The sequence below is a fragment of the Tupaia chinensis genome, unplaced genomic scaffold, assembly GCF_000334495.1.
Source record: "Tupaia chinensis unplaced genomic scaffold, TupChi_1.0 Scaffold141044_1, whole genome shotgun sequence".
NCBI classification, from domain to species: Eukaryota; Metazoa; Chordata; class Mammalia; order Scandentia; family Tupaiidae; genus Tupaia; species Tupaia belangeri.
Genome location: NW_006200910.1, coordinates 869,877 through 882,359, shown reverse-complemented (window position 1 = coordinate 882,359; position 12,483 = coordinate 869,877).

The following is a 12,483-nucleotide window of genomic DNA, read 5'->3' as shown; positions in this document are numbered from 1 at the left end:
TGTCTTTGTCTGGTGTTTTGGGCAACCTGGCTATAATGTGTCTTGGAGAAGATCTTCTTGGGATGGTTTTATTTGGGGTCCTCTGTATTTCTTGGGACTGAATCTTTGAGTGCCTCTCCAGGTTTGGAAAGTTTTCTTGCAGGATTTCATAGAATAGATTATCAATGCCCTTATGAGTCTCTTCACCTTCTGGGATGCCTATTATCTGGATGTTTGGACGTTTAATTGTATCTAGTACTTCTCACATATTATTCTCAAAATTTTGGGCCATTTTCTCAGTCTTCATGGAGGATTTTTCTAGGCCAGCCATTTTCTCTTCTACATTTGAGATTCTATTTTCTGTATGATCTAGTCTGCTTTTAATACTTTCAAGGGAGATTTTGACTTCTTGTATTATAGCCTTCATCTCTAACAGTTCCATCTGATTCTTTTGCAATGTGTGAAATTCCTCTTTTAGATCTTGCCTGAATTTCCTCACCTCCTGGAACTCTTCAACTCCTTTCTCCTTCCTCTTCAGCAGTTCCTTGTCTCTCTTCTCTTCCATCTCTATTAGCTTTGCCATTATGAATGTTCTGAATTCTTTATCAGACATTTCCATGATTTCCATTGAACTGTGTGTGGATGAAGAGGGGCTATCCTTTTCCCTTGTGGGAGAGGTATTTTCCTGCTTCCCCATATTTCTTATGGTCCTGCAGTGATTTCTAGTCATCTGGTGGATGGTCGGTTTCTTTCTAAACTTGGAAGTTCAATTACGCGAGTTTTGTATGCTGGAGGCCCAGTTATCAGTGGGACATCTTCCTTTCTCCCAAAATGGCTAGATCGAAGGAGCCATGGAGCTGTCTCCATTTTACATTTCTTATCGAGAGTTCATTTCTCTTTCCTGTATTTCCCTATTACTGTACTTTTATTGCGTGTTGTGTCACTACTATATTTGTTTTATCTTGTATTAAAAGTGAGATTTGTGTGCATATTTACTAGACCGTGGACTCCTGAGACCTTATCAAATTTTTCATTAATTTTACTCACTTAATAAAGAATGGGGCTAGTCATTGTCTTAAATGCCCTCAGGAAGCTTCTTGTCAATTAGGAAAGCTAGACTTAACAAATAATTGAAAGGCTGTTGAATATTATGATGGAGAAAGGCAAGTTTTGTTTTGCTTTTAGTGTGTGTGTGTGTGTGTGTGTGTGTGTGTGTATATATACTTTTATTATTCACCAGTTAACTCCATAACATGCCAATCATGAGTTACTTTTCAGCAGTTCCCTTGATCACAGCTACATGTGGATGCGATGAACTGGGAAACAGGGAGGCCAGAGATCCAGCCAGAGGTGACATATGCAGTCATTGCTATGCAAATGTCAAGTTCGCTGGCAGTTTGGTAAAGGTGCTTCCGGTCTCTTCCTTTTGCCAGGGATTCTCATGTTTGTGAAAATTGGACCAAAACATGGTGGGGTTCCATTTCCTGGTTTAACTTCTCAGTGGCTTTATCCAGAATCTGACTGGTTACTGTAACACCAGCCCAACCTTTTCCACCCCCATGCTGGGGCATTTTCAGCTATAAAGGCAATACTGCAGGTTGCCATCCCCTATGTTCACTGGAGCTTCTCCAGGAAGGTTTTGTTCTCCATGAGATCTAGCGCACTGGACATGTCAAACCCTTCCATCATGACGAGAACAAGGGCATTGCTCTTGAGGTCTAGAAGAGGGGTCCGGGAGGGAACGTTGTAGAAAGAACAGGCAGCTTTTAGACTCTTGTAGGTTGGATGGTTCATGATGGTGAAGAGAAGTGCTTAAAAGCTCCGAAAGTCTGTCTCCTCACCATTCGTATTCACCACCACGAAAGTGCCGATGATATTCTGGGGGTAGAACCAGTGCTCCATCTCTTCCTGGCTCATGACCAGCATGAGGTGAAACTGCAGCAAGTATCTGGGAAGGAGCTGCTGTACCACTGGAATGTCCTTTTTTTCCCACTGGTCACAGCGCAGCTGTCTTGGGAGCCTCTGGCAGTCGGTAGGGCTTTGTGATAAGCTGCATGGTCATATTTCTGCTCAGGTGGGAGAACTTCACTTTAATCAGCTTCTGTGGGTTTAGGGACTGATGCCAGTACCTGCAGGTGCCAACAGGCTTTGGTAGGACCACCCAGCAGTATAAACAGCTTGGAAAATGCCCCCCAGGTGAACTCGCCAAGTTATCTCACAGATCAAGATGGGAGTCATCCTTCAGAGCACAGCTTCTTGTGGACACGCAGGAAGTTGATTTCTTCCATCTTCTCTGTGTCATAGATATGGATGTTTGCTAGGATGGTGCCAATGAACCCAACCAGTTTCCAACTTGAGACCACTAGAACCTTGCAATGCCACTAGGAGAACCAGCTGGGTGGCGAAGAGTCCACGAAAAATGTCCAGAGGCTTAATCAAATTGGGCCATGTTGTCATCAACTTCCACATGGTTCTCATTCAGGAGTGTGTGTGTAGTTCTTTTAGCAACCATGACCCCTGGGTCCAAGGCAACTCTGTGAAGCCCTAGGGCAAGGTATAGAGCTCCTGGTGGATGTTGTCTTTGTCAGACACCACAGGAACCTGGGTGTTACCACCACTCCCAGTTTAGGGATGGGCTGTGAGTCCCAGAACTGGTAGCTTCACTTACTAGCCTCTTCCATGGTTTTGGCAGGTCCCGGGTGCACTGAGAATAGCCCAATGGCCTTTTGTATTTCCTGGATCCTTCTGCTGGCAGAGTTCATCTCCACAGGCTGATCCTGGTTCAAATCCATCTCAATGCCTTTTTCTTTCTCCCTCCTCCTCCTCCATCTTCTCTTTTCCTTTCCTTTCCTTTCCTTTCCTTTCCTTTCCTTTCCTTTCCTTTCCTTTCCTTTCCTTTCTTTCCTTTCCTTCTTTCTCCTTCCTCCTTTCCTTTCTTCCTTCTTCTTTTTGGCTCCAGTATCATTGGCTGGACCTACACCACCCCTGTTGTAGCTGTTGTCCTAGTTCTTGCAATTGCTACAGTGCTCATGGAGGGCTCGGTTCCCTTCCAACATCTGAGGCAGCTGAGGTGCTGATAGGTTCACTGGGGCTCACTCTCTTCTGCCATCTTGAGCTGTGAGGAGAGAGGCAAGTTTTAATAGAAGTATATTAGAGGGGAACATAATTTAGAGCAAGCAATTATGGAGGGCTTTCTAGAAGAATATTTAAATTGAATTCTAAAGAGTAGATCAATTAGCTAGCTAAAAGTATGAAAGGAACTGAAAAAGGACAACAGTAGATAGGAAATCTAAGACTTGGGACAGCAGTAGTGTAATGGCTATGCCACTGGACTCCCATGTAGTTGACCATGGTTCAAGTCCTGGACCTGGTGGCTTAAACTCACACCAGGTGCATGTGCATGCATGTTCAAGATCCCAAGAGGAGAATGGAGGAGAAGGGATTGTGGCGTGGCCATCCCCCCCAGGGGATGATTTCTCGCTTTCTGTCTCTCTGTCTCTCTCTGTCTTTCTGGGGAGTGCGTGCGCCCTATAGCAAAAAAACCCAAAAAAAAAAAAAAAAAAATAGAATCTAAGACTTCAGAAATAATGGTGTGTGTTAAGTACTGAAAAAAGTCAGGAGGCTGAGGCCAGCATATGGCATGGTGGTTAAGGAGCTGGACTCCCACATGGTTGATCACTGTTTGAATCCTGGACCTGGAGTCTTGCTTTCCCACTTTCTCTCTCTCTCATCTCTGTCTCTCTCTCTGGTGAGCACATGTGCCATACAGCAAATTAAAAAATAATAATAAATAAAATAAAATAAAAAATTCTTTTAAAACAAGCTCAGGTATGGTAGTTAAGGCACTAGACTCCCAAATGGGCAACCGTGGTTTGAATCTTGGACCTGGCGGCTTGCTTTCTCTCCCTCTTCCTCCCCCCCACCCCCGTGTGTGTGTGTGTGTGTGTCTTTGGTGAGTGCATGTGCCCTATAGCAAAGTAAAATAATAACAATAAAAAATAAAATAAATAATTCTTATAAAAAAGTCATCTCAGGAACCAGCAGTTAGCATAATGGCTATGTCGCTGGACTCCCACATAGTCTACCGCGGTTCGTGTCCCGGACCCGCCGGGCGCGTGTGCATGCGTGCCCAAGATCATCTCCATGATTGCAGGGCAGGCAGGACTTTTTTTTTTTTTTGGAGAGATTTTCACTGTAGGGCGCGTGCGCTCGCCAGACAGACAGAGAGAGAGACATAGAGACAGAAAGCGAGAAATCACCCCCCAGGGGGGATGGTCACGCCGCAATCCCTTCTCCTCCATTCTCCTCTCGGGATCTTGGGCACGCACGCACACGCGCCCGGCGTGAGTTTTTTAAGCCACCGGGTCCGAGACACGAACCGTGGTCGACTACGTGGGAGTCCAGCGACACAGCCATTACGCTAACTGCTGGTTCCCAGGGCAGGCAGGACTTTTTAAACACGGGTCAGGAATGTGAAAACAAGGTCTGGGAGTAAGAATTTAGAGGTTTTCCAGAAAAGTTGCTAAGATGTCATCTTTGATGGATGGTGCTGTTTTTCTTGGTGCCAGGCAATCTCAAGGAGGGTCCAGAAAGAGATGTTACTATCCGGTTTGTTTGTTGTCATCAGGCTGAACTTGAGACAAAGACTTTTTAGGACACGTGGATCTCTTCAGTCTTTAACTCTGTGCTACTGATGACTGTGTCTTGCAGAAGTTGCACAGTTAATGCCATCACAATGTGGTCAGTGTGCAGGAAGGACCGCTGAGTCAGGAGAGAGAGAGCATGTGTTCATCCTGTTCCAAGTAAATGGCCTAGGACTCCAGGGCAACGTTCTTTTTCACCTCGTATATATTATAATGAATACTAAACAAGAAAACTTATTTTTACTTCTCTTGAACAGTAACAAGAATTTATGATTTCATCCTGGGGGCAGTAGAAATTCATTGGAGTTTTTTTGTTTGTTTTTTTTGTTTGTTTGTTTGTTTTGTTTTGTTTTTGCTATAGGGCCTGTGTGTTTGCCAGAGAGAGACAGAGAAAGGGAAAGTGAGACATCACCCCCCCCCCTCCCCCCCAGGAGGGATAGCCACACTGCAATCCCTTCTCCTCTATTTCTTCTTGGGATTTTGGGCACATAGATATACATGCCAGTGTGTTTTTCAAGCTGCCAGGTCCAGGACTTAAATAGCACAGCTGGCCACGTGGGATCCAGAGCCTTAACCTCTTTGTCCCACATGGGGAATGAAAACATCAGAGTTGTGTCTTTAACAATGTGTGCTGGGGCTAGCCAATGGCCTGGTGGTTAAGGTGGCTTGATACCACATGATTAACTGGGTGATTTGAGTCCAACACCCGATGGCTTAAAAAACATGATGGGTGTGTGTGTGTGTGTGTGTGTACCCCAAATCCCAAAAAGAAGAACGAAGGAGAAGGGATTGCTGTGTGGCCATCCCTGCTGAGCGGTGCTTTCTCAGTTTTCCTCTTTCTCTCTGGCAAGTGCACATGCCCTACAACAAGTTAAAAACAAAACAAAAAGAACTTACTTTTCAGCCAGAACTACCATCTTCCAGTAATTTGCCATAATGACGAACACAAAGAGAAAGAGGAGAGGCACCTCACATTTGTTCTCGAAGACTTTTAGAAAACATGGAATTGTCCCTTTGGCCATGCACATGCCAATGTACAAGAAAGGGGATATTGCAGCCATCAAGGAATTGAGTACTGTTCAAAAATGAACACCCCGCAATTGTTACCGTGGTAAAACTGGAAGAGTCTACAGCATTACCCAGCATACTTGTTTGTTGTAAAAGAACAAGTTAAAGGCAAGATTCTTGCAAGAAAATAATGTGCTTACTGAGCATGTTTTTTTTTTTTTTTTTTTTTGGAGAGATTTTCACTGTAGGGCGCGTGCGCTCGCCAGACAGACAGAGAGAGACATAGAGACAGAAAGCGAGAAATCACCCCCCAGGGGGGATGGTCACGCCGCAATCCCTTCTCCTCCATTCTCCTCTCGGGATCTTGGGCACGCACGCACACGCGCCCAGCGTGAGTTTTAAGCCACCGGGTCCAGGACACAAACCGCGGTCGACTACGTGGGAATCCAGCGACATAGCCATTACGCTAACTGCTGGTTCCCGCTTACTGAGCATGTTAAGCACACTAAGAGTTGAGACAGATTCCTGAACTGCATGAAGAAAAGTGATTAGAAAAAGAAGGAAGCATGGGGGGAGGAGGTGGTGCGGTGGTGAAGGCACTGGATTTTCACATGGCTGACCACGGTTTGAGTCTTCGGCCTGGTGGCTTACTTTCTCTCTCTCTCTTTGGTGAGTACACGTGTCCTATAACAAATTAATAATAATAATAATAATAAGTAATTCTTAATTTTTTTTTTTAAAAAAGAAAGATAAAGACGGAAGCCAAAGAGAAAGATACCTGTGTTTGACAGGTGCACCGTCTGGCACCACAGAGACAAACTTTGTGAGAAACCAAATATATTAATGGACTAAACTCCTGGAAGGGAGCCTGAGCTCATGGAACCTCTTCCCTGTGAATTCATGGCATAATAGGTATAACAAAATAGAAGGACTCTGGACTGAAGGAAAATGCACACTGGCTGCAAGATGAAGACTAGATGAGAGACACAAGCAGATGAGGCCAGCTCGTTGCTGTTCGTTTGTTTTGGTTGGTGGGGTTGTTGGTCTTTTGCAATCATCCAGGCAAGAGACCATGGCACCTTAAACCATTAGATCTGTGCATCCCCTACAAGATTGAGTCCAAGGGCTTGTTTCCAGTAGGAATAAATGTCCCTTGAACTGAAATAAATTAATTGGCTCATCATGTGTAAACTCCGAGATACTATAATCATCAGGAAAGCATCGTGAGCTCTTGGGTGTTCTTCTCCAGGTGACGTCTTCCGGTCTGGGAAACTTTTCACTTATTTCAGAGCAAACCAATCCTTCTCAGATGATCCCTGAAGATTCTTTATCAGGAAGAAAACACTGCTACTAAAACTGCTGCCAGCCTCATTTTATAGAAAATTTCCCTTTAAAGGTCGCTTGTTAAGTATTGGTGGAAACAACATTGTTTTCAGCTTTGAGAAAAGGAGCTCATTCTTTCTCATTAATTAGCCCCTGCTTTGGTTGTTAATATTTCAAAGTATGCAAGTAAAATCTCTCCCTTCACTTACTGCATATGAACAATGTAAGCTTTTAACTTTTTGTGAGGTTAAAAAAAAATGATGTGATGGGGATCAGCAGGTGACGTGGTGGTTAAAGCACTGGACACTCCCACATGGCAGACCATGGTTCAAGTCCTGGACCTGGTGGCTTACTAACTCACTTTCTCTCTCTGTCTCTCTCTAGTCAAATTAAAATAAATGAATGAATAAATAAAATTAAAATAAAATAATTTTTTTAAAAAAAGAGAAAAAATGATGTGAGTTGTGATCTTTGGGAATCTTGTGTCAGGTTTATTTATTTATTTATTTTGGAGAGGTTTTTGCTATAGGGTGTGTGCACTCACCAAAAAGACAGAAAGAGACAGAAAGCAAAAAATCACCCCCCAGGGGGGATGGCCATGCAGGCAATCCCTTCTCCTCCATTCTCCCCTTGGGATCTCGGGCACAGAAACACATGTGCCCGGCATGAGTTTGAGCTGCCATGTCAGGAACTTGAACTGCAGTTGACTATGTGGGAGTCCAGCGACGTAACCATTATAACATCTGCTGGTCCCATGTCAGACTATTTTTTTACACTTAGTAATCTTTTTAAAATTTCAAGATAACCATTAATCATCAAAAAGGAAAATGTGTGGGGGTATGCATAAATGCGATTAAAGAGGAAAATAGGCTATATTCTTTGTTATGTTTTCAGCTTGAAATGAACATAACCATGATACATTACAAAATAATATGTATATATTTTAAGTAAAGTACAAATGAGCAGATACCTGAAGATAACAAACAGTTATCTGAAGCATAGCTATTAGGTATAACTCATTCAGGGCAGCAGGGAGATGGGAAGGTTGGATCTTCAAGAAGTTTATACAACAGGTGGTATGGTGGTTAAAGTGCTGGACTTTCACTGGCTGCCTGTGGTTCAAGTCCCAGACTCAGCAGTTTGTTTTCTCATTCTCTCTCTCTCTATCTGTCTTTCTCTGATGAGCACATGTGCCCTGTAGCAATTTTAAAAAAAGATACATAAAATTAAATAAATAGTATAAAAAACCTAAGCATGGATTACAACATTTTTTTGCACCAAAATATACTTACACTCAATTACACTTTTCCACAAACTTTCTGAAGTCCCCTCATGTATGGGGTGGGGGAGCAGTCATGGTCACACTGCGGTCCTTTTTCCAATTCTCCCTCCTATCAGGATTTTGGGCATGAATGCACAAATGCTCAGCATGCTTTTCAACTGCTGGAGTCAGGATTTGAGCTACAGTTGGACATGAGGGATCTGGCTCTCAATGTACAGTGCTACCTACTATACCATGAGGCCACCCAGATTTTTTTTAAAATAGCTTTTTTTGAGACAGAGATAGGCACCCTCAACAGGGTCTCACACTATAATTTCTTAACCTTACTTCCAAACTCTCAGCCAATCAGGATAGACCAGCATGTACAAGTTGACCTGAGAACTGAACCCTGATCTGGCTTCCAGCATTGTGGAGCATCATACTATTGCTGCTTCATGGAGGAAGGGCCCCCAGATGGATTTTAATGTGCAGCCATGTTTAAAAACCATCAGAAAAAAAAAAAAACCCATCAGGTTAGAATGGCTCTGTTTTGAATTAATTTTCTTTTTTTTAAATAATTATTCGTATACTTATTTATTTATTTTGACCAGAGAAAGAGAGGGAAAATGAGAAAGCAAGCCACCAGGTCCAGGACTTGAACCATGGTTGACAATGTGGGAGTCCAGCACCTCAACCTCCACACCACCTGTCTGCCCCTGAATTAACTTTCATTACTAAAACGTTTTCATTTTTCTGTTACATGAATTACAACACATTAACTAATATATCTGGTAAAAAAGAAGGTTGGGAAAATTTTAATGGAAAAATAACAGAGTAATAATTAGAATTTAAATGTCATCAACTCCAACTCCCACATTTTACTAATGGAGAAACAAATTCAAATGATTAAAATTACACAGCTAGTTAGAGCTAGAGCTAGGATAAACTTTAAATGACATAAACAAAAGAATATTTAATTTTTTCTACTTTTTGAACTTTCATTTATTTATTAATGAACTAAATGTTATTATTACTTTTTAAAACAAGGTCTCACTATATCATGATCTTGCCTCAGCCTCCCAAGTAGCGAGACTACACGTGCATGCCACTGCATTTAACTTTAGAGCTAAACTTACTGTAAAATAAAGCTTATTTATGCAAATTACAAGAATTTAAGCAATATAAAAAGGTACAAAAATTAAAAAACAAACCTCAGGTCCTGTTCCAATTCACACTTTCAAAAGTTACTGATTATCATCATTATTATTTTTAGCCATTCCTGCCACAAAGACTATAACTAGTATCTTCCACAAGGCGGCAGTATTGTTACTCCTCAACAAGCTCCCCAAGGCCAGACTGCCGATTATCCAGATTCCAATATGAAGACTCAAGTCATTATGCCAGAGATAGAATTAGTCTCTGCAACTGAAGGTCCAGGTCAAGGCCATATTTCCAGTTCATGAAGAAACCAAAAGTGAACGAAAAACTGTACTAACGTTGTAATTGCATGGGAAAACAGTATAGGCCAGGGTCCAAGAGAATCCAAGGAAGCACAGGGCAGTGGGCTGCCTGGAAACCTTCTCTCAATGTCCTAACTTTGTGGAAGTACTGAAAGGGCCAGAGGTCCACTTTTAAGAAAATTTGCATCTAATTTTGTCATGTGCAAAATCTTCCCATCAAAAGAAACTGGACCCAGTCAAGGTTTCCATGGTTTCTATGGCTCCTGAAGTTTGGGGGTGACTAGAAAAGGGCCTGGATCTTTTCATAGTGCCCTATCCCCAAAATCATTGTTTTCTTTTTTCTTTTCTTTCTTTTTTTTTTTTTGAGTGTTCCATATTTTGTAGATATCCATCAGGTATGGATAAGCGCTGATGATCACCCAGTTCTCATCATCAAATTCTAGGGATGGATGGTGTGAGAATGATTTTTAGACTTTCTATGTGATCACATATCTAGTAGAATAAAAAGTGTCACTGGTTACATCTTTATGATGCTGCAAGAATGACCCTTTTCTGTGACACTCAGGAATAGGCTTCTGCATGACCTAGAAGGGAACAGAACTGAAGAAAGTAGTAAATGATGGAATTGTAGGGGGGGGGTGGAACTCCTTTTAATCTCCTCAAAGCTTTGAGATTGTTGCAGCAGAGATAAGGACAGGGTCAAGGAACAGACTATGGCAGAAAAGGATTATGGGAGTAATAGATTCTGATAGAAAAGGGTCATGGGAGGGCCAGTTACCAAGAGTGAAGCTCTGTCCCCAAAGTGAACCCAGACAGAGTATACAAAAAAGAGGTACACAGAGAACATTGATGGAATTTGCAATAAAAAGTTCTAATAACTATGGCTCTATTGTGATATGATGTACAGTTTGGGGGTTCTTAATAGATTTATTCTTCAACATAGAATTTAGAGAATAGGACCAAGAATCTAATTATCTTCCGTCATAATCAAAGGGCTTTCTAAAAATGTCTAAGGGCCAGCCCCATAGCATCCGGGTTAAGTGCTGTATGTAGAAAGTCAGATCCTACATGGCTGACCACGGTTTGACTCCCAGTCCCAGTGGTTTATAAAACTGTAGGCCCCTGTGTATGTGTGCCCCAAATCCTGACAGGATGGAGAAATGGAGGGAAAAGGATTGCAGCATGACCAAGCCCCATTGGGAGGCACTTGTGTACACTGTGGCAAATGCATGTATCTTTCCTCTGACAAAATAACAAACAAAAATTTGTCTAGACCCTCAGATTAACTTTGTAGTTCAGAATCTTTTTTGGCAAGCAATGTGAGTTGCTGTGCCTAATTTTAATAAGAATCAAGAGAGGCATCATATTAAAGACTTTGAATCATGTTATCAATTTAAGTTAAAATCCTTGCTTTCTATGAGCATTGTTTCTTGTAGTGCCCCTGGCTATTTCTGAATGATGTGTCTGATTTAAATTATGAAGTTATACTTTTTTTGGTACACCATATCCAAACTTCATTCTAGATTAGAGCACTTAGCAATATGTCCAATCATCATGTCATGTCAGGGAAATCTTGATCATTTCCTTCATAAAGCGTAGAAATCTTTTTTCCCCTCAGTGTTCTGTTGTTGCTGTAGGGAGCGTGCACTTGCCAGACATAAAGAGAGACAGAGGGAAAATGAGAAAGCATCCCCTGGGAGGATGGCCACACTGCAAAACCTTCTGCTCATTCTACTCTTGAGATTTTGGATTTGCACACACACATTGGGCGTGTTTTTTAAGCCACCAGGTCCCCAGTTGGCCCTGTGGGACTCAGCTTCCTCAACCTCTGTACCACCTGCTGGCCTGCTTAGAAGGCTTACATAGTTCTGACAGAACTTTAATGGGTAAGCAAAAGAAACAGGATGATGACCTGAATTTTCTGGGTTTGAAGCCAAAGTAAGTTTTTCACAGGGTATATATTGCAGTCACTGGGCACTCACAAACCTCACATTGGAATTGGAAAACCTGGTCAAAAGCCAATGAGGAAAACCTGATGTAGGATTCCCTTTTTTTTTTTTTTTTTCTTTTTGGAAGTGATAGTGTTTGCACACACAAAGAGAAAGCACCCTTAACAGGGTTCCATTACTTTGCTATCTTCCCTAGCCCTCCAGCTCCCCAGAATCTCTGGCACCCATGTGCATGCCCAGCGTATTTTCAAGCTGACCCAGAGTTCCTAACCCATGGCGGGCCATGTGACTTCCAGCCTGCAGGGCACTGGCATTACCATTGTGCCAGGATTCTCATTAATAAGGCAAATACCATGCCTGTTGTTATAGGTTTAGAAGAACCATGAAGAAATATTTTAAAAATATCTACTGGTTCTCTTAATTTCATCATTTTTAAGTTTATGAGAGAGGAAGAGAAAGAGACTGATGTTTGACAGGGTCTCATCTTTTCAGGATCCACCTGCCACTAATTCCCTATTAGCTGGGACTACAAATCTGGGCCACCATGCGTGGCCTGTTTTAGGTTGGGCTGGCAACCAAACTTGGGCTTTCTTTGTAGCCTCAGTCTTCAAGCAGCAATATCTTCAGTAATGTGCACCACTGTGGCTGACCCCTTTCAATTTCTTTCTTTCCTTTTTTAATTGCCCAGAGGTGCTTGAACCTTCCAGAGAGACAAAGAAAGAGAGACAGCACCCCCGTCATGGGGCATTACCACATCTCAATCCCTTCTTTTCCACTTCTCACCCTGTTGGGATTTTGGGCATGCATGCACATGGACCTGGCATGTTTTTTTTTTTTTTTTTTTGAGAGGTTTTAGCTAT